This window comes from Phyllopteryx taeniolatus, chromosome 8, assembly GCF_024500385.1.
Source record: "Phyllopteryx taeniolatus isolate TA_2022b chromosome 8, UOR_Ptae_1.2, whole genome shotgun sequence".
Taxonomy (NCBI): Eukaryota; Metazoa; Chordata; class Actinopteri; order Syngnathiformes; family Syngnathidae; genus Phyllopteryx; species Phyllopteryx taeniolatus.
Genome location: NC_084509.1, coordinates 19,424,253 through 19,443,828, shown reverse-complemented (window position 1 = coordinate 19,443,828; position 19,576 = coordinate 19,424,253). Strand labels below are relative to the sequence as shown.

The 19,576-nt window shown below is 40.1% G+C and overlaps 1 long non-coding RNA gene across 1 annotated transcript in view; it reads right to left on the bottom strand.

Annotated features, from left to right (window-relative positions):
- Positions 1–13,799: 13,799 nt before the first annotated feature.
- Positions 13,800–19,576, bottom strand: part of LOC133482740 (uncharacterized) — a 29,983-nt gene continuing 24,206 nt past the window's right edge. The window contains exons 2-3 of the long non-coding RNA XR_009789916.1: positions 15,150–15,391; positions 13,800–14,626 (exon numbers count right to left, since the gene is read on the bottom strand). This is a non-coding gene — a long non-coding RNA (uncharacterized LOC133482740). The remainder of the gene's footprint in view (positions 14,627–15,149; positions 15,392–19,576) is intronic.

The window sequence follows — 19,576 nt, the reverse complement described above, 5'->3', positions numbered from 1 at the left end:
TGCGCCCTATGGTCGTGAAAATACGGTTTTCTGCCGGATGAATTTTATTGGGAACATGCTCATTCTGGCATCTGTGAACGGTTTTTAAACGAAAGTTAATTTTCAGTCAAGAGTGCAAGACTTTGTAGCAGACTAACCATCTGAACACACTATATAGGAGCCTTCATATGTCAGTAGATAAAGGCCATATTTGGCTACCGATTCAGTGTGACTGCCATTCATGTTTATATGCGTGAGATGTGTTCAGGGAAACTGCGTAAATGGGAGCGAATGTCTTCTTTGGTTATTTTGTAATACACTACATCTGGCCTGGCCAACCCGCGGCTCGCGGGCCTCATGCGGCTCTTTAACTAGTTTCATGCGGCTCTTCAGGAGCTGTCACATGACATGCGTCAAAAATGCTTGGCTGGCGCTGTCATTCACTACCCCTACAGCTAGATGGCACACTGACCATGTAAGCCTGTTTGAGTGACGTCAAACGAGCGACGAGAGAATCTTTGGTGTGACATCATTTGTGTTGTAAACAATTTTCGTCAAGTTACCTCTTGAAATGGCAGGGAAAAAAGCACAGCCAAACGAAAATATGAAGAAAAACACAGGACGTTTTTGCCAGAGTTTATATTTTTTTGTTAAACGTAATGGCAAGCCGATCTGCCTTATATGTCACGCAGCATTAGCGCATTTCAAAGCTTAAAATCTTCAGCGTTACTTCAGCTCACTCCACCCTAACATCGAACAGGAATTTCCAAAAGGGACTGAACTTCGCAAGAACAAGTTGGTCGCTTTGAAAAGCAAGGCAGAAAAGCAGGTGCAGTTTTGCAAAAAATTTACAAAACACTCGGAGACCGTAACGCTTGCATCATATCAGCTGGCTTGGAAGCCAGACTGTTTGAAAGCCCCGCTCGTCACAGATGAGGCTGCGGCTGAGTAGGAGATGATCGACCTTTGTGAGGAGGATCAACTGAAAGCTGTTTTAAGGGAAGGGACCGTTGAGTTCTGGAAAAGTGTGCCAATTGAAAAATACCCCAACATCAAACGAGCTGCGCTTAAGATACTGTCCATGTTTGGGTCAACGTACGTCTGCGAGTCTGTGTTTTCTACCCTGAAACATGTGAAATCAAAGCATCGATCTGTTCTGACTGACACTCATTTGAGAGAATTGCTTAGAGTGGCAACAACAGAATACAAGCCAGATTTGAAGAGGATTGTTCAAGATAAGGAATGCCAGAAGTCTCACTAAGCAGCATAGTAAGAGAAAGATGTTATTGAAAATTATTCTATTATTGTTTGTGGACTTGCTTGAACTGAGAGTTTGTGTGTGTGAGACAGTGCACACAATGTTAACTGTTGAAAATTACTGATATTATCATGTTGGTGTGGTTATTTTCATTAGATCTGGCTGAGCAGAGGTCTGTGTATGCGTGCATACATGATTAAAAGATGATGTTCATGTGTACCCGTGTATGTGGCTCTTTGCAGTAACACAGAAAAAAAAGTGGCTCTTAGTCTCTGACTAGTTGGCCACCCCTGCACTACATAATTGGAAGAATGGATGACTAAAAAATTACTGTTTGTATCAGAATGCTTTAGTTAAAACTGTGCGATCACACTGTCATCATATGGTATTTTTGTTTTGTAATGTAAGAGGAGATAAAATATTTGGTTAATATAGTCAACCAGAGCTAATGCACCCCTATGGGGGGCACAAGCCAATGCAAACTGTAGGCCGGTCCCAAGCCCTGATAAATGCAGAGGGTTGCGTCAGGAAGGGGATCTGGCTGAAAACTTTGCCAAACAAATATGAGCGTTCAGCTAAAGAATTCAATACCGAATCGGTCGTGGCCTGGGTTAACAAGGTCCGCCCCCGGCACTGTTAACCTGCAGGGCACCGATGGAGATTCAGCTACTGTGGGTCGAAGACGAAGGAGAGGTGGAAAGCGGGTTCTTAGGCAGAAAGAGAAGAGGAAAGCACAGAGCCCAGAATTGAATGTAGGGACTTTGAATGTTGGGACTATGACAGGAAAATCTCGGGATTTGGTTGACATGATGATTAGGAGAAAGGTTGATATATTGTGTGTCCAGGAGACCAGGTGGAAAGGCAGTAAGGCTAGAAGTTTAGGGGCAGGGTTTAAATGATTTTACCATGGTGCAGATGGGAAGAGAAATGGAGTAGGGGTTATTTTTAAAGGAAGAGTTAGCTAAAAATGTCTTTGGGGTGAAAAGAGTATCAGATCGATTGATGAGGCTGAAACTTCAGATTGAGGGTGTTATGTATAATGTGGGTGGCACGGTGTATGACTAGTTAGAGCATCTGCCTCACAGTTCTGAGGACCGGGGTTCAATCCCCGGCCCCGCCTGTGTGGAGTTTGCATGTTCTCCCCGTACCTGTGTGGGTTTTCTCCGGGCACTCCGGTTTCCTCCCACATCCCAAAAACATACATGGTAGGTTAATTGAAGACTCTAAATTGCCCGTAGGTGTGAATGTGAGTGTGAATGGTTGTTTGTTTATGTGTGCCCTGCGATTGGCTGGCAACCAGTTCAGGGTGTACCCCGCCTCCTGCCCGATGATAGCTGGGATAGGCTCCAGCGCAATCCTGCAATCCTGGGCCAAAATTGAAATCAAGGACTTTTAGACTGTGAGACAGATGTGTCAACCACGTCACCGTGCTGCCATCATCACCATCTCAAAATATATTATTCTGTTCAACAAATTACTTATTTATATTTCTATCAGTATTTACAAAATGAAACTTGTCATTGAATGACAAAAAAAACTAGTTTAAACCACTGCCATCTTAGCAGCAGCCAGTAAACAACACCAGCATTGGTTGCTCCTCTCAGCGACAGCTCCAAATATAATGCCACAAACGTGTGTCTGTGTTAAGCGGTGTTAATATGCATGAATGCCTGCATCTCAGGTCACTCGAGTGGCTGCCTGGGTGATATGGTGATATATTGTGGATCAACACCAGCACACACACACACACATTTAACAAGAGTGGTGTAACTAAATAGTTCCAGTTCACAGCATCGATACAAAATCCCATCCAAAAGTATTGGAACGCCAAGGTCAGTTCCTTTCTTTTTGTTGTATACTGAAGACATTTGGGTTTCAGATCAAAAGATGAATATGAGACAAAGGTTCACAATTCCAGCTTTTATTTCAGGGTGTTTACATCTAGATGTGTTAAACAACTCAGGACAGAACACCTTTTGTTTGAACCCATTCACTTTTCAAGAGAGCAAAAGTATTGGAACATGTGACTGATGGTTGTTTCTAGTTGCTCAGGTGTTGCCTTTTAGATTGATTACTTAAACATTAGATAGTGCTTGTTTTTGGCTTTGGGTTTCACCTGTGAAAACAGCATTTTCTGTTAAGCAAACATGAAGATCAGAGAGCCGTCTATGGGAGAAAAGCAAACCATTTGAAGCATAGAGAAGAGGGAAAATCGATTAGCACTATTGCACAAACATTGGGCATTGCCAATACAACAATTTGGAATGTCTTGAAAAAGAGAGAAACTACTGGTGTACTGAGCAACAGACATTGAGCAGTTCGACCAAAGGTATCAAGAGCAGTTGATGACAGAATCATTGTGAGAGCTGTGAAGAAATACCCAAAGACAACAGTCAGTGACATCACTGCCAACCTCCACAGGGCAGAGGTGACGGTATCACAATCTGCTGTAGGAAGAAGACTTCAAGAGAAGAAATATACAAGATGCAAACCACTCATCAGCAAAAAGAATCGAAGGGCCAGATTGGATTTTGCAAAGAAGTGCAGAGATGAGCCACAAAAGTTTTGGCACTAACTTTTCTGGACTGATGAGACCAAGATTAACCTCTACAAAGTGATGGAAAGGCAAAAGTATGGAGAAAGAAAGGATCTGCTTATGAGCCCACAAGCTCATCTGTGAAACATGGTGGAGGTAATGTCATGGCTTAGGCTTGCATGGCTGCTTCTGGAACAAGGCTGTCTTTATTGATGATGTAACTCATGATGGTCGCAGCAGAATGAATTCTGAAGTCTCCAAAACCATTTTGTCTGGCAATTTACAGAAAAATACATCCAAACTAATCGAGAGACGCCTCATCATGCAACAAGACAATGGGCCAAAACACACTGCCAACACAACAAAGGACTTCAACAGGGAGAAAAAGTGGAAGGTCTTAGACTGGCTAAGTCAATCACTGGACCTTAACCCAATAAAGCATGCATTTTACATCCAGAAGAGGAGACTGATGGGAGAAACCCCCAGAAACAAACAAGAACTGAAAGAGGCTTCAGTAAAGGGCTGGAAAAGCATTTCTAATGAAGAATGCAACAGTCTGGTGAAGTCCATGGGTCACAGGCTTGATGCAGTTATTGCAAGGAAGGGTTATGCCACCAAATATTAAATGTTATTCACTTCAAGTTAATTTAATAATGTCCAACAACCATCAGTAACATGTTGCAATACTTTTGCTCACTTGAAAAGTGGGTGGCATCAAACAAAAGGTGCTCTGTCCTGAGTTTTTTACATCTAGATGCAAATACCATGAAATAAAAGCTGGAATTCTGAACTTTTGTCTCATTTTCATCTTTTGATCTGAAACCCAAATGTCTTCAGTATACAACAAAAACAAAGGAATTGACCTTTGTATTCTAATACTTTTGGAGGGGGCTGTACTTAAAATATATGGTATTTAAGGAGTGTCCCACTTCTACATTTAAGCAGGTGTCAAAATGAGGGAGCTGGTAATTCTTTTTTTTTTTTACAAAAAACCCATCCACTCATTCACATTAGAAACATAAAATCCTCAACAAGTCATCAAGTTTTATACATTCATAGTTCTTGTGTGCACATACTATTCTACTATTTTTATGATCAAGGAAAACTGGCTACATCACAAAACTGTTTTATTTTAAATGTTATTATATCTTCCAAAGTAAATGTTTTTTGTTTTTCAAACTAATCAAACAAAAAGCATGTTCAACAGAAGATTAAAGTGCATTTTTTGTTAAGCAATATGAGCTGCGCAAAACTACACCACTGGAACGTTTTGTTTTCCTCACGAATAGGCCAGCTGGTTTGTCCATCAAAAAACAATTAACTTGACTTCAACAGGTTTTAATTAAAAGCTGTTGTAGCACCTTGCTACACACGACTTTGATAAGTGTCATAAAATACGTTACATGACTGGACAATAAGATTTGAAATTGTCTATTCAATTCAAGTTCTTCTTTCAGAGGGCTCAATTCCTCTAAAACAAGAGGTGAAAAATAGAAATGGAAGGCACGTTTACATTAATTTATGCAAAACTAAATTTAACTCCCTCTGAAACCAACAATTATAATCAGGAGCTATAACTTGTGTGATTTCCTTATACAGTACATTTATTTAGCTAGAAAATATCTTTTAACCACACAGTCGTTATCGCTCTACCCATTTCTGTAACTTAATTCAGTTTTACAGATGCATAGCTGATAGATCAGGAAATGGATGCAGGGTGGTCGGGTGTTTGCACACTGGGGGACACTGAAAATGAGATTGGGCAGATTATATTGCCTGTGATTGAGCAATTAACTATCGTCTCCATCATTTGGTCGGGGCCATGCAGGCAGCATCTGTCACTGTGAGACACTCACAGACACACACAAGCCCGCAGGAGCAAACACACACACACAACACATGCATGTACGCGCACATACGCACGGAATCATGCTAATTTTTGACTGACTTTGGCCGAGAGTTATTCAATAACATTGTTTTTTTTTTTTTTAATTGTGATGTAGTTCTTTTTTTTTTTTTTTTTTTTACAATTTAAAAACAGTGCCTAGGTGTTACAATTAGTATTGGGCATCGTTTGAATTTGAGCAATTCCGGTTCCTTATTTCGATTCTGGTTCCAAATGATTCTCGATTCCGATTATTTTTGGGGGATGGGTCCAAAACGTTTGCATGATTTAAATAAAGGGTGTCCAATTTATGACCATCCATTTTCTTAGCAGCCCGCAGCATAGACTAAAATGAACATTTTACTTGGGGTTCGTTCTAACCAGTATTCGTATCAAACCTATGAACTAAAAGGCAATGTGTGTGGAACTAAACCAATAGACTTAATATTCATTAATTAATGTTTCAGCTAAAAGTTAAATATAGTATTTGAGACTGTTTTATCATGTTTTAAGTTTTACCTTGACTTGACTCTTTTAAGCTTGTAGCCTTTTATTTTGAAGGGTCCGCATCGGAACTTAGCATTTTTACACGAAAAGTAACTTCATACGACACGGGTGATTTTTTAATTTTTTTAACTTTGTATATTTTTTTAATGGATGCAACCAAATGCTATAAAACATTGATTCCTTTCCTTACCCACCGATGAGCAGAGGTGGGTAGAGTAGCCAAATATTGTACTCAAGTAAGAGTACTGTTACTTTAGAATAATATGACTCAAGTAAAAGTAAAAAGTAGCCTTCAAAATATTTACTTACTTACTATTCTTACTTTAAGAGTAAGAAAGAACTCAATGAAAAAAATTACACAAGTAAAGAGTAACTTGTGAGTAACTTCTGATTTTTATTTTATTTTTTTAAATCAGAGCATGAACATCAAACAAAATACAAAATAATAATATATGGGAGTCGACACACACCTGGTCCCATTTGAATTTTTAACTGCCCAAAAACCAGCAACATATGCATTGGGCCTTGCTTCGGTGACGTTTTAGTTCAATGTTAAGCTTTTTTTTCTGACATCGGCTCTTATGTTGGTTTGAAGACTCAAATAAACGCTAAAAACCATCAGTGCAAAAGTGAAACCAACCGTTTACCTTGTTAGCTGTCTCACTGTTGGCATCGACGTATTTTATTGTTTCACTCATCCAATTGACTGAGGGTTGACTTCACTGAAGGTCCACGCGGTGCAGGCTACACATCGTGAAAGCCTCCGTTGCACGATCTAATCGTTGCACTGAGGCGACTGGTCATTAATTTTAACAAAGTTAAGACACACTTTTGTCTGCCGCCGCCGCCATTGTGGGCACAAGCACCTCTTTGTTCGTGTTCTTCTTTGTTGGTTTTTGCCACTTCTTCTTCAGGGTCACCGGAGTAGGTATCAAAACTTGGAACCAAATTTTTTAAATTAGAACGATTCCGGGAGAACCGGAATGTTAGTCCCGGTTCCAATCGGTTCTCGTTTCGATGCCCAACCCTAGTTAAAATAAAAGGTCTCTGACATCCAAAACTACACAAAGGATGAAGAATTACTTTAAATTTAAACTCCCAAACTGGGGGATGATATGACTTTTGTTACCATGAAAACTGGAGCGGAGCTAAGACATGCGACGAAGCAAGCAGTTACTGAGTGTTGCCACCTTAGCAACTTTGGCACTATATTTTCCGACTTTTCCGAACCCTTCAGGGACAATTTATTTAAAAAAATCAATGAGCAACATATCCAGTCTGCAAATGAATGGCACTTGATAATTTAAGCATATACAGAAGTGCAGAACTGCTGGCTTAAAAATTAATTTTCAGAAATAGATAACAAAAGAATTTGTTGGTCTTTTAATTACAAACTTGATAGATGGCGAGGCAATTCAGAGGCCCAACTATTCGTACACAATTAAAAAGTAATTTTCCATAACATGCCTCCTTTTAATATTACTAAATGACTTGATTTGAGCAACTGGTCGCTCTTGCTTATTGCCATCTCATGAATTGTGGTCTCATTTTAACAATAAACTAGAAGCATGCAGACTGTATTACTGTGAACATAATAAAGTGATCCTCGCTCGAGAGCAGATAGGCAGGTTTGATTCAACATAATTAAGAGGAGGAGGAGCGGGAAGAGGCTGTAACGAGTCAGGTGATCATCCATCATCCATCCATTTTCTGAACCGCTTCTCCTCACCAGGGTCGCGGGCGTGCTGAAGAACTATCCCAGCTATCATCGGGCAGGAGGCGGGGTACTCCTTGAACTGGTTGCCAGCCAATCGCAGGGCACATACAAACAAACAACCATCCGCACTCGCATTCACACCTACGGGCAATTTGGAGTCTCCAATTAATGCATGTTTTTGGGATGTGGGAGGAAACCGGAGTGCCCGGAGAAAACCCACACAGGCACGGGGAAAACATGTAAACTCCACACAGGCGGGGTCGGGGATTGAACCCGGGTCCTCAGAACTGTGAGGCTGACGCTCTAACCAGTCGTCCACTGTGCCGCTGTCAGGTGATCAGGTGAGGTGAATTGGAAGACAATAGGATAAAACCACACACAAAGTCACACACAAAAAGTCACACACACACACAATCCAAAAAGTCCCACCAGCACTTTCCAACTCTCACATGAGTGCCTGCCAATATTCCAGTGTGTTCCAGTCCTGTCATTGTGGTTTCTGACAGAGAAGCAAACAGAGAGGCTGTTAACCACATTATTTTAATATTCATAATGTTCTTCCATGTTCTGCTCTCTCTTTTGTTTCTCACTTCTCATTTTCTCTTTTGTGGCTTTGTATTCTTTCGTCATCAACATCAACACATTCCTAGCTGTCTACATTAAGCAATATAGCCTTCTCAGTACTTTCACATGCTGAATGATGAAAGGTAAAATAATAAATGCTATCAACTGGGATAGGATCCAGCACTCCCGCGACCCTAGTGAGGATAAGCGGCTCAGAAAATGGATGGATGGATGAACTAATGTTAACAGCATTGTAACTTAAAATTCAAGTCGGACCTTTATTTAAAACTGGACTGATAACTCTTACGAGGCGATTTTAGCTCCTTTCCTCCACTGATGCCCACTAAAAGGAATTTGATGAATTGGTCTCCGCTGGCACTCACTTATTATCACATAAAAGAAGTTTATTGCTAAGGTAGCTCAGGAAAAAAAAGAGTGGCAGGAAGACAGGCTAGTTCTCCATGTGACAAAGTAAAACTCCATCCATCCATGTGTGCCTGGGAAGTGTGCGGTGTGGTTTAAATCTCCTGTGCATCAGTGCTTGTGTTTGTGTGCTCAAGTATGGAACCGCTCACATATATAACTTACAAGTTTATAATGGTTTATGGGTTAATGCCAAATTTAACATGTGGATCTTGTTTGCTGAACTTTGTGTGCGTGTGTGTGTGTGTGTGTGTGTGTGTGGTCACAGTCATCACTTGGAGGCCAATAAGAATGAATGATGGCCGCCCATCCCTCGCAGACAGGAGAGAGTTCACCGTTCAGTGTGGACTACCTAAAGAGATGGATGACCATCTGGAAGTCATTGGTCTACAAGTGAAGGAGCTGGACACAAGACACACATCCTTCCATATACACGAACACACTCACACAATCCCTGCTAATCGAGAATGATGAGTCATTTTCCCTCTTAAGTGGTCATGCTGGCAGGCGCTTCCTTTGCAATGAACTAAAAGTGTGAGGAAATTAAAGTGCAATGAAGATGAAGATGATGATTATGGAATGGTAATAAAATGTTGATTATACTTTAAAAACGGTCTGTTGGAACATGAGATTGATGTTGCTAAAAAATCTCACACATAGAGTGTATTTATCAGAATAGAATGGAAAAAGGAGGGTTCTTAATATCCAGCAATATCAAATACTATTAGCTATTAGCAGTATAACATAGCTATTATATGTTGGTATCCAAGTAAATTCTAGTGTTAACAACCATTTTAGAAGCTCAGTTTCCCTATTTCGTCCTACTTTTGCATTCTTAAAGATGAATATATGTAGTCTGAAAAAATACTAAACACTATAAAAAACATTTGTCATGTGTTGAGCAAAGTAGTTTGTGTTTTTGGTTTTCACAACAGATTTAAACCCACTCTTTACATTCATCAGTAAGACAGATAAACCTGCCCAAATTCAACATGTCTGCAAAGAATAGCTGCTGTATTCTCTGACACAAATCCAGCCAACATGTTTCGTACCATGCATGTGAGACACAGAGTCAATTGAGCAATTAGAATACTTTACACTTATTGTAGAATTTAGATGCTCTTTAACATTCATCTATATTCCCCTGGCTCAAAGAAGAGCTAACACTGTGACATTGAATATCCTTAAGCATCGATCGATCCCACCCACACTCTAATTTATAAACAGACTGTTTGCAGGTGGGCAATGGCCATCTGGCCCTCAAAAAAGGTGTCTGTGACTTTCCTTACATGTATTTTACTATGGCGACAACGAGAGGAATCTTGAAGTATGGCACTGTTTGAGCAGGACCAGTTTAAAATGTTTGCTGTGGGTTTGTTGTGCTTTAATAGAGGTAAAATTAAGGTTAAATGCTTTTTTCCCTCTAATTATGACCAGTTCGCCATAAAATGGTTGCATCCTATTCCTCCTTGATAACCCAATGACTCAGCTGGATTTGCTATACAATTGTGTTATCATCTTGCCAACTGTAAGTCAAAAATAACCAGAGTAGTCCAATCTTTTCAGGAGAAGCCAACAGTTACTGTTTTGTTTTGAACTGAAAGGGAAAATGAGTAATCGTTAAGTCTTAGGGTGAACTTTGAAATATTTGGAAACAGGACATTTTTGCCACAAGCGATTACTGAGGTAAATTTATTTTGTATTATCAATCTGTCTATGTTTTACCGCTTATCCTGTGAGCTGGAACCTCTAACAGAGCAGAGATACACTCTTAACAAACAAGCATAGAAGTAGAATGAGGGTCTTCCTCAAATGTGAAAGAGAAGCAGACCACAGACTGTGTAGTACGTACAACGACAGACACTACAGCAGTGCCAAAATGCTTGAACTATAAGCAGTCAGAAGTACTTTATGTCAACCATATGGTATCTGATCAACACACTTGGCTGGCCAGGTACCAGAAATAGTACCTTATATTATCTGGCACTTGCGTTTGCTAATGGGAAATCATCAATAGTGAGTCGAGTAGGGCTGAACCGGGTGGTGCAAAAAGCTTCCTGTGACACTTATGCAGGATAAGAGAAACTTTAGCCACAAAGAGAACATATGGCTTCCAACCGGCACCAAACATTTACAACATATTACGTGTGCTTTTTGTGCGTGCACACATACAGGGGAAACAGCTGATTATTCAAGTGTAATGAGGCTCAGGGACGAGAAAATCAGCAAAATTAGTGAGGAAGAAAGTCCCTTTTGTCGGGAAATACTAGTAGAAATCTCTCACACGTAACAGATGAGAACACAGCGCCAGAGTGAATATGAAAGGACTTTAACCTGACAGTTCACACTGTATTAGCATTGTATAAAACCCAAGAAGGATTAGTCGAGCACAAATCCTATTCCCCTGCCTGTCAACTAAAATAGACATATAAATTAGCCCATATCAACCCAATTCAATTCTGCATTGACCCCAATTAGTAGGAAGTGACCCAGTAGCACAGTAAATCAAAGCAAAGAGAGACAGCGTAAGAAAGAATGAAAGAATATAAAGTGAGTCCGTTTAGGGCTGGAGCAATTTATTTATTTTTTCTCAACTTCAGCCGCTGCCATATCGCCCAACCCCCTTGGTGGAAACTATAACAATTGTTAAAACAATGAGGTGAAGTCCATTCTAGTCCAAGTTAGTTAGCTGTTTTTGTGTAATATCAGTTTCTATTCTTCCTGTTTCCATACTGTTGTTGTGTTATTCGAACTCTAATTGTTGTTGTTTTTAAATTATTATTATCGTGTGAATGCTGGAAGCATTATTATATATTATATATACTATATTATATATAGTATTTGAAAGTATTTTAAGTATTACAATAGTGTTACAACTACCACCAATAAGTGTGGTTTTTTTTGTCTCCCATCCTTTTTGCAGCCTCAGCATTTTTTATGCTTTTAATCATTTTAAAAGCAGTTCTCATCTCCTCTGAAAGTAAACCTTCCTCAACACTTTCGAGTCTGTCAAGCACCATTCCTCCTCTCCACAACCTCACCACTTCCACATGTCCCTGTTTCCCTCCTCATGCTATCTTGGATGTCACAATGTCAAAGTGGGGAAAGAATGAGGCTATTCATTCAAATCATAGAGACGCCACTTCAGTTCTATACAAACACTCACCCTTTGAGAAGGATGAGGCGGGGAGGAAGACAGAGAGCATGGGAACAGTTTGCCACACAAAAAGTGCTGGAGAAGCCCAATGGGGGGAAAAAAATAATTTGATCTGACACAATTCCAAATCGCAGTTTGTCAACAAAGCTAATTTTGGATTCTCTGTGTTTCTCTCAAATCTTAAATTACAATCTATATCTCCATGACAATACATGACTCTCCATCCATGTGGTAATATCACCTTGTCTCCCATGGGAGCTGTGTAACACTATCTGCCTCAGCCACCCTTCCATCTCAAGCAGACAGCTTGGCCTTCTGAGATTCCAGGCTCTCTTTCTGCACTGCTGCCATTTCTCTCCACTGGGAGCCGAAACTAAATATGACAGCTATACCTTGGAGACAGAGGAGAATGTCGAAGTCCTTCAACCGAAATGAAGAAGCTTTTCCAGCATCTGCTCTTCATAGGCATAAAAATGGCAAAATGATGTAATTATGTTTTAAAGCTATAACCCACCATCAAGTACAGTACGTGTGCTCAAAACAATTGCGTAATGTCATTGTGATGTCTATTGTGTGTTTATCCAAGCAAACATCCTTGTTTATATCCAGCCGTGTATTTGCGTGTTTGTTTATCGTTGATTAGAACACAGAACACCGTCATTTGGATGTCCTCCAGGTAACCCGATTGTTATTTTGCCAAGTGCAGTCATCAGGTGGCGATGCTAAGCAGCTCAGAGATGCCACAGAGGTCATTGGGAGGATATCCCAGAAACACCCTGGAGAGGTGTAGGGGGATAAGCAGATGGATGGTTGGCAGTGAGGTGCCAATTACAAGACACTAATATCAAGAAAGCATCTTTGCGGTCATCGCATAACATGATATTAACATGTCGTGTGCAAGGCACGCCAGATTATGGTGAGCCACTAAAACTATTAGAGCAGCATACAGTATACACTACACGCCTCCTGTAGGTTAGCAATGAAACAACATGCCGTGCAGCTGGGGTTCAGAGGGAATGACAGCTGAGAGGGATTACATGAATTACATGCAAAATATGATTAGAGTGACCGATGTGAGGGAGACATGTTTCATGCTTTTGGTCTCTTGTGATGATTGGGTGATCAGCAAGCTGTGGTCAAAATTAAAATCAATAGAAAAATAAAGTTATTTCATATTTTCTGATTGAGCACTTAAACTCTCTCTTTTGTGAGAGCCTGATTAAAGGAAATGTGTTTTTGTGAATTAAGGATGTAATCCAGTCATCTTTCACTGAGGCTGTCTTTTGGACTTAAATTACAATGGCCAATCAAGAGCCAATGTTTCCTGTTGGTAACAATATACTGAAAAATATCACAATAGATTGTAAATATGATAATGGTGACAGAATATGCAATGGATGTTAAAAAATATAAAATGTATTGAATTACCAGAAGAGGACGAACGCCCTTTGTTCAGCAGAAGGTTTCTTTACACTCGTGATTTCTTTGCGATGCAAAGATACTGTTCTCCGGATTGAATGACTTCACACACACGCAAGGCAGAGAGCATGATGAGGCTTCACACAAATGCATAGCCTGGAACAAAACGGGAGGTTCGGTGCTTTGCACAGGGCACAGTGGAGGTATTTAGAAGCGATCCATTTTCTCTCCCGCAACCAGTCCTCTACATAGTCGTTTTTGTGTCTAGATACGGTGTTGACACCCCACCCCACCCCAGGCCAGGTTCGTAAGGACGAGCCAGCTCCACTATAACAGTATAAAGGATGCAATGGACGAGCCCTATAGTGTGTATTCAAGCCAATTAACCTCAAGATCAAAGCTGTTACGAATCAAATCTCAAATTTAAACCCTTGACGAACAGCTGATGGAAGCGAAGAGAAGAAATGACATGACAAACGTTGTTTGAATTGATTTGCAATTCTGTGTGTAAAAGTGTTTTGCTTTGATGTTATACTTCTCACTTCTACATTTTTGAGAGCTGTGAGTGTAATAATAGCAGCTGTACTGTATATCAAATTAGAGACCAATCTGGGAGCTGAGTGCCATAATAAAAGCCGTGGGTCTATATTGTATTGTACTGTATTGCATTGTGATTCGGCCAAAATACCTTTTGTTCTTTACACGAGCTGGCTTCTGCTCACTGCAGGGAAGTTCCCACCTGTTTGTCCAGCTCAAAGCACCGTCCGTCTCTGGCAGTAGTTTCTTTTGGGCAATTTGTTTGAGGGATATTCTGTTCAGCAGGGGTTCGATTCAGCGTGTGTGTAGTGTGTTTACTGTAAGCAGTTACTTGCCAAAGACATACTTTTGTTCCAGATTGCATCGAATATGTTTCTCCTGGTGGTTAGCATGTCTGCCTCACAGCAGGAAAGTCGTGGGATTGAATATCTGCTTGGAACTTTTGAGTGTGCTTGCATGATATTCCGGTTTATCCCCCAGCCACTGCTGGTCAGCTATTAATAATAGGTATTAGTCCAAGATATACAGCAAGCAAGTAACTAAAAAACAACAACAAAAAGGAGAGCAGAATTTAGACTTAGTCACTGTAAAAAACTGACCATCCACACATCTATAGCACACAGCGTTGAGGCCTTGGCAGAGCTCTGCAATCAAATGAGTGTTTTTGTTAGAATCTTTAGGTCTTCTGATGCTCCAGAATAACACAAACATTTTAGCATTTACTTTCTGCAGCAGTACCTGCATTTCAGAATTATTGAAAATATTTCAGGATGTTGAATCAACTACTTCAGGCTAAATCAGGGGATATCTGTGACTCAAACCACAATTTTTCAACTGGAGGATGACTACTGCTCCCTTAAGCCAAAGACTTGATTAAAAAACATCTCACTCACTTCCCCAGTTTCATTTCCTTGTATGAAGAATGTGATGTTTACCACAGCTAATCTGGGGAATTTGAGTAGTTTACAAAGTCTATGTAGAGTTAAAAAGGAAAAAAAACTGGTACTTTGTGTAGAGGCATGTGTTAAAACTACGATTCTACAGCATAACATTTCATCACTGTCATCCTCATCCTTTGAAAAACAATCAAATGCTGGCGGTTAAAAGCAAAACAATAACTGATTCTGTCTAAAAGAAAAGATGGTAATTTAAGACAAAACATGTTACTTCATTGCACTCCAATGATACAGTAGATGATAATGTCAGCCACATGCTCGTGCGTTTCCCGCCTCCTTTTTCTTCACTATTTGTGCATGTGAGAGGGATCTCTTCATTGGTGACAGAAGGCTTTCACCGAAGCTATTCATCATGTTTTTCGATTCAGCGCGTGTGCAGGTGTTTACTGTAAGGAGTTGAAGGAGAGAAGAAAGAACAGAAATGATGGACTCGAACATCAGAGGCTTCGATGCCTGGAGAGCAGATGGAGACAAGACAGTGAGGTAAGACGCAGAAGCCTCTTTTATACAGTTGGCTCATAGTGTGAGGATTGCACCTTTGTTATACACCCCACCGTTCACTTAACACAGAATCCTGAACGATTTGTAACACTTCTTATCTAACGTCGGTCTAGGCAGGGGTGTCAAACTCAAATTCACGGTGGGCCAAAATAAAAAATTGTGACAACGTCACGGACCAAACTCAATATTTAATGAAAAATCACTGCGATGTGCATGTTTCCCTTTTCTTCAGAAATGTAGTTTCTCATCAAGTTTATCATTGACAACAAACTTAAATTTTGCTTAAACACTGAATCTGGAATAAACAAACTTTAATATTATAAACACGAGAAATCAAATTTGCGATAAAAGACATTAGTGGTATGTGTTTGTTGTGTTGTATTGAATAGATAACATGAATTCTTCTGTCTCTCTATCTTCTATTTATCTATCTCCAAGTACCTTTCTTTTTTATGTGGATACTATCTCACTAAACATTATTGATACACATTACACATAGAACATTAGAAGAATCTACTTTTTCATAAATTTTTCAGAAATGGAATACTGTTGGTAGTACAGTGAGTAAGTGCAGTCCACGAATGTTCAAAAGTGTTGAGGTCAGGCATTAAAGATTGGTTAATTGAAGACTCTAAATTGTCCATAGATGAATGTGAGTTTGAATGGTTGTTTGTTTACATGTGCTGTGCAAATGGCTGGCGACCAGTCCAAGGTGTACCACACCTCTCATCCAAAGTTAACTGGGATAGGCTCCAGATAACCTGTGACCCAAATAAGAACATAGAAAAATTGATAAAGTAATGTCCGACATTTGAGGAACTGTGCTTTTATCCAGGGTTCGGTTGCGTGGGCAGCAGCTTAAGCAGGAAAGCCCAGACTTCCCACTCCCAGCCACTTTTTCAGGCTCTTCTGGATGAGGCATTCCTATGCCAGCCTGGAAACATAGTGTCTCTAGCGTGTCCTGAGTCATCCTAACCAGATGCCCAATCCACCTCATCTGGCTCCTCTCGAGGAGGAGGAGAAGCAGCTTTACTCTGAGACCCTCCCAGATGACCGAATGTTTCAGCCTGTCTGTCTGAGGCCTTAATAATGAGTAGGTGCATGTATGTGTCAGGTCGTTATAGTGTTAGTGTTATAGTGTCAGGTCTTTATAGTCCCACAGCCGCATTGCATCACGTGACCGACGAATCGGCCCGCGCGGCCCCTCTGCGTAGCTTGACGCGCACACGGCAAAAATTGTTGCTGTGCACAGAACGCTGCGGAGATCATCTCTCGTGATTGGTCCGTTTTAGTCACATGCTGTGATGACGTATTCAGCGTGCCCCTTGGTTCTACATATCATCTACGCCGCCGCCTTCTCGATCGATTTTGCAGCATAATTAAATGTATCTGGTCATCTAGGTCCATTTCTTCTAGCAGACACTGTTCCACAGGCGCCATTGTTGTTGCTTTGTTCATTGTTACTGAAAGAAAAGTAAAAACGGCTACCGGAAATGGCCCAAAAAATGCAGAGGAAACTCCACCCTGTGGTGTCCTAGCCAATACCAGTCGTAGCAACACCCCCGACTTGGAGGTAACCTGCAGTACATTTTCAAAACTGCGCCCGTGGGTTGCGCTCGTGTATAAAGGCAAACTACGTGCGGGACAGCCGCAGTGACGTCAGCCCGGTCACCGCCCACACGAGTATAAAGACCCTCATTTCCTTTCCTCATTTGTTTGAAGTCACCACACACACCTTCTGACAGTTCAACCACTCCCAAGATCAAAGGTCATAGCCACAATCCCCCAGGTTGCACTTTGAATCCTGCTTCCCATGTGTAGTCCATAAACATTTTCATCAATAATTGTATTTATGACTCGCATTTATGATGGCTTCAAAGTGTACTGCACACACAATAGTGTGGCTGCGGTAAATTTTCCTACAATGTGTGCACACCCTCCTCCTTTGTTATAAATCCCGCGCACATCACATTAGCCTAATGAAAAGTAATAAGTGCTCTCCCAATGCTCTGCTCGCTGAAGTTGCCTTTGAGAGCTGCAAAATAAAATAACATTAACCTGAGTTATATGGACTGCCAATAGGAAGTGCCATAACAAGACATGCGCATACAGACACATCAATCTTAATCTGCAACTGGGAGTTATCAATTAATTAGAAGTCATATGACGCAATAATAAATAAAAGTCATTCAGAATGAAAGTAAGCAAAGGGTTTCGTATCCGGTGTTTGCATTTGGTACCTATGAGATTTCATAAACCTAAACCTAACAACACAAAGTAATATCACATACAGTATGCAGAGGGTAGATATACAGAATACATGCGCCTATGAAAGAGAGGACAAATAAAAGGCCAAGCTACGGAGAATGGACAGAGGAGGGGTACTTGGGTAAAGGAGGACTCTAATAATGGTTTGCAAGAACAATAAAAGAAGAAATGTGGCAAGTGCACCAGAGATCATATGTCTCTGGTTGGGGACTAATTAATGGGAGACTTGATCAAGAAAAAACATGTTTTTCATTTTGTTCAAGGCAATGAATTAAGCCTTAGATGTAATTCAGTTAGTGATATAATATTTGAAACATGGATTAATTTACAGTAAGTGTTCCTCTAATGTGATCACATTAGAAATGTTGTGGGGAAGATAAGTGATGAATTAGTCTCCTAACAAATTCAGTCATCATGTAAAAATGATGGCAGTTATTTATTCTATTGTCAAAATGCTTTGTTTTACAAATTTGGTATCCCGAAATTTGTGCTTTTTCTTGGCTGAGAGGGCATATACTGCATGGTATATTGCTTCTGTGTGTTTTTCTTCTCCTCTACATTGTTTCTTTCTAAATATAATAATTTACAGAAAATCTGCTGGTCTGGTGAAATACTGTAAACCAAGGTAATCCTGTCTCAGCACAGGCATTGTGAGTTTATTGTAATAACATTTTAAAAGTAGCATTACATTCCGTGTCAACTACTTGGGTTACTACGAGCAACATCTTGTGGGATCCCTCTGTACTGAAGCAATAGCAAATGGGTAAGAGGCTAATTGTTCAAGCAGTTTCAACATTGCTGCATCCTTGTAATTTTTGAAGATGCACAGCTGGAAATAACAACAATAAACGTACTGGATACGCTAATGTTAGCTTTCCCAGTTGCTGTGCCTTACATCTGGACATTGTGGTATTATACTCCACAGTCTCCACAGTTCGATACAGAGCTTGTTGCTACCTTCAGTTTCCTCTTGAATAAAATTTGTCTCATCGTGGCCAACAGCCATATGCTGAGAAGTACAGAAACTAAAAGAAACACACACACACACACAATTGCCCACTCACAGTTACTCACCCACACACACGAGCTATTCACTCAAACGCTCTCTGCCTTACCATTGCCTGACTTGCTACTCTTCAAAAAGAAGTTATAAATCTTGTCGCCCTGTCTTTTCATTTCTCAACAGACCCTATGAAAAAAAAGGCCAGGTTTGTTACTCTTAGCATCACTTTCAATTGCACAATGTTCGCAAATCCCCACTTCAAGCCTAAAAAATGTCACAGGAAATAAACCACTGTGGATGTAAGTTTAATATTCAAACTTTCAGCTACTCAGTAGTTCCCAACTGGTTTTACCACAGGACCCAAAATTTAACTTCGTGATTAAGTCGCAACCCAAATTTTTTACATTCTTTAGCAGCTCAAATTTATTTCACACAAAAATAGCACTGTAATAAAAAAAAAAGCCTTTATGCACTGTTGAAAACATGAAAACAGTTGAGCTATATATATGTATAGGAAACATGAACAAACATGAAATATGAAATAAAAAGGCACACTTTTTATGAATTAAATAAAAAGGCAGACTTTTTTTGTCATTGAAAAAGGTAGACTTCTTGAATCAAATAATAAAGTAAAACGGAGAAAATAAATAAAATATAAATTCACATGAATTACAGGTAGGCTATACCTATTTTAAACAAGCTACACTGGTGATACTGGTGAAATTTCAGAAATCAAACTCTAAAATATTAAGGCAGAGTTCACTTGAATTCCAGTATTTGTGCTTTTTAAACAAGTTACACTTGTGATGCTCATTAACAGCACTTTGGTGATGCCCTCAACTTCTCAAGTTTTCATTGAAAGCACT